A 3401-nucleotide genomic window follows, 5' to 3' on the forward strand; every position below is an offset into this window, starting at 1 on the left:
CTCAGCCTCCTGAGTAGCTGGGATTACAGACATCCGCCACCATGCCCACCTAATTCTGGCATTTTTAGTGGAAATGGGGTTTTACCGTATTGGCCAGGCTGGTCTCGAACTCCTGACCTCGTGATCTGCCCGCCTTAACCTCCCAAAGTGCTGGGATTATAGGCATGAGCCACCACGACTGGCTTACCATTCCATTTTTAAAACTGTGATAAAGTCACATAGCCTCTGAGATAGGCTACTTCTTTTTTTAAATAATATTTTATTTATTTATTTATTTTAAGACAGGGTCTCACTCTATCACTCAGGCTGGAGTGCAGCGGTGCGATCTGGGCTCACTGCATCCTCTGCCTCCCAGGTTCAAACGACTCTCTGACTCAGTCTCCTGAGTGGCTGGGATTACTGGTGTGCACCACCATGCCAGGCTAATTTTTGTATTTTTAGTAGGGACGAGGTTTCACCGTGTTGGCTAGGATGGTCTGGAACTCCTGATCTCAAGTGATCCGCCTGCCTCAGCCTCCCAAAGTGCTGAGATTACAAGCGTGAGCCACTGCTCCCAGCCAATATTTTAAAACTTTTAATAAAATAAAATAGAGACAGGGTATCACCATGTTGCTCAAGCTGGTGTCAAACTCCTGGGCTCAGACAGTCCTCCTGCCTTAGCCTCCCAAAGTGCTGGGATTACAAGTCTCTCATAATAGAAATTTTCAGATCCAGACTTGGAAATAACTGGTCATTTAAGTGAGCTAGAGGTGGCGTTAAAATAAAGAATTGTGCTTTTCTATATTTTATTATCATTTCTTTGATGAGAAATGGAAGATGTTAAATAAAAATGGGAGTCTAGGCCCGGTGTGGTGGCTCACACCTGTAATCTCAGCAGTTTGAGAGGCCGAGGCAGGTGGATCACCTGAGGTCAGGAATTCAAGACCAGCCTGGCCAAAATGGTGAAACCCCATATCTACTAAAAATACAAAAATTGGCTGGGCGTAGTGTTGGGCGCCTGTAATCCCAGCTACTTGGGAGGCTGAGGCAGGAGAATTGCTTGAACCCAGGAGGCGGAGGTTGCAGTGAGCCAAGATCACACCATTCCACTCCAACCTGGGCAACAAGAGCAAAACTTGGCCTAAAAAAAAAAAAAAAAAAAATTGCCAGGCGCGGTGGCTCATGCCTGTAATCTGTAATCCCAGCATTTTGTGAGGCTGAGGCTGGCAGATCACCTGAGGTGGGCAGTTCGAGACTGGCCTGACCAGCATGGAGAAACCCCATCTCTACTAAAAATACAAAATTACCCAGACATGGTGGTACATGCCTGTAATCCCAGCTACTCAGGAGGCTGAGACAGGAGAATTGCTAGAACCTAGGAGGCAGAGGTTGCGCTGAGCCGAGATTGTGTCACTGGACTCCAACCTGGGCAACAAGAGTAAAACTCCATCTCAAAAAAAAACTCCAACTCAACAAGAGTAAAATTCCATCTAGACCAGGCACAGTAGCTCATGCCTGTAGTCCCAGCACTTTGGGAGGCCAAAGCAGATGGATTGCTTGAGCCCAGGAGTTCAAGACCAGCCTGGGCAACATGGGGAAACCCTGTCTCTACAAAAAATACAAAAAATTAGCCAGGCATGGTGGCACATAGGTGTAGTCCCAGCTACTCGGGAGGCTGAAGTGGGAGGATCACCTGAGCCTGGGAGGTCGAGGCTGCAGTAATGATTACACCACTGTACTTCACCCTGGGTGACAGACTGAGATCCTGTCTTAAAAGAAAAAAAAAAGGGCAGGGGGCAGTCTGTGCACACATATTCCCCTTCTTCCAGATCCCTGCCTTTGGACATGAAGACCTCCCTCTAGGGTCTCCAGTCCAAGCTGCCAGGGAGACGTCACTCAGCACCACCACACCCTCCATCTGCGTGGACAGGCCTCCTAGGGGATGGCCACTCCTTGTGTAAGATCCATTACCACTCCGAAAATCAATGTCAAAGACCAGGGAAGATATGCCCTCTAGAGGAGTTCTAGGGAAACATCTTCCTTTCCCTGATCACTGCTCCTTAAGAAAAATTAGTCACAAAAGGAAAAAAAAACAGTGACTGTACTTCACAATGTCTTGGTTCATTTTTATACAAGTTGCAAATTCAATATAAGAAACACTTATGGCCGGGTGCAGTGGCTCACACCTGTAATCCGAGCACTTTGGGAGGCAGAGGGGGGCGGATCACCTGAGGAGTTCGAGACCAGCCTGACCAATATCATGAAACCCCATCTCTACTAAAGATACAAAAAGTAGCTGGGCATGGTGGCATGTGCCTGTAATCCCAGCTACTCAGTAGGCTGAGACAGGAGAATCGCTTGAACCCCAGAGGCAGAAATTTTTCAGTGAGCTGAGATAGCGCCATTGCACTCCAGCCTGGACAACAAGAGCGAAACTCTGTCTCAAGAAAAAAAAAACAGAAAGAAATAAATTATGGTTTAGGAGTCACGCAGGTGAAGGCTACAAGATTCTGACCCTCCCTAAACATCTCCTAAGATCAGTGCTTGAGACATTTTGCAGACCCTGCACTTGATGGATCAGCTGGCCCCACCAGATTGATTAACTGGCTTATCTGATCTTATGGCCCCCACCCAGGAACTGACTCAGCACATAGAAGACAGTTTAGACTCCCTATGATCTGACCAGTCAGCACTGCTGGCTCACTGGCTTCCCCTGACCCACCAAGTTGTCCTTAAAAACTCTGCTCCCCAGGCTGGGCGAGATGGCTCGTGCCTGTAATCGCAGCACTTTGGGAGGCTGAGGCAGGTGGATCACCTGAGGTCAGGAGTTCAAGATCAGCCTGGCCAACATGGTGAAACCCCATCTCTAAAAATACAAAAATCAGCCGGGCATGGTGGCACAGGCCTGTAATCCCAGCTACTGAGGCTGAGGCAGGAGAATCACTTGAACCTGGGAGGTGAAGGTTACAGTGAGCCAAGATTTTGCCATTGCACTCCAGCCTGGGCGACAGAGAGAGACTCCGTCTCAAAAAACAGAACAAAACAACAACAACAAAAACAAACTCTGCTCCCTGAATTCTCAGGCAGACTGATTTGAGTAATAATAAAACTCTAGTCCCCCACACAGCAGGCTCTGCATGAATTACTCTTTCTCTATTGCAATTCCTCTGTCTTGAGAAATCTGTCTAGGCAGCGGGCAAAGTAAACATACTGGGCGGTTACAAGACCAGCCTAGTTAACATGGTGAAACCCCATCTCTACAAAAAATACAAAAATTAGCTGGGTGTGGTGGTGTATTCCTGTAGTCCCATCTTCTCAGAAGGCTGAAGTGAGAGGATGGCATGAGTCCAGGAAATGGAGGTTACAGTGAGCCAAGATCAAGCCACTCTATTCCAGCATGGGCAACAGAGCCAGATCCTGTA

The 3401-nt window shown here is 47.8% G+C and overlaps 1 long non-coding RNA gene across 1 annotated transcript in view; it reads left to right on the forward strand.

The window, feature by feature from the left end:
• The window catches only part of LOC108516254 (uncharacterized), an 8187-nt gene extending 6104 nt beyond the window's left edge, over nucleotides 1–2083 (forward strand). The window contains exon 3 of the long non-coding RNA XR_001881749.1: nucleotides 1809–2083. This is a non-coding gene — a long non-coding RNA (uncharacterized LOC108516254). The remainder of the gene's footprint in view (nucleotides 1–1808) is intronic.
• The last annotated feature ends 1318 nt before the right edge of the window (nucleotides 2084–3401 follow it).

Source organism: Rhinopithecus bieti, unplaced genomic scaffold, assembly GCF_001698545.2.
Source record: "Rhinopithecus bieti isolate Rb0 unplaced genomic scaffold, ASM169854v2 scaffold_36553, whole genome shotgun sequence".
Classification (NCBI taxonomy): domain Eukaryota; kingdom Metazoa; phylum Chordata; class Mammalia; order Primates; family Cercopithecidae; genus Rhinopithecus; species Rhinopithecus bieti.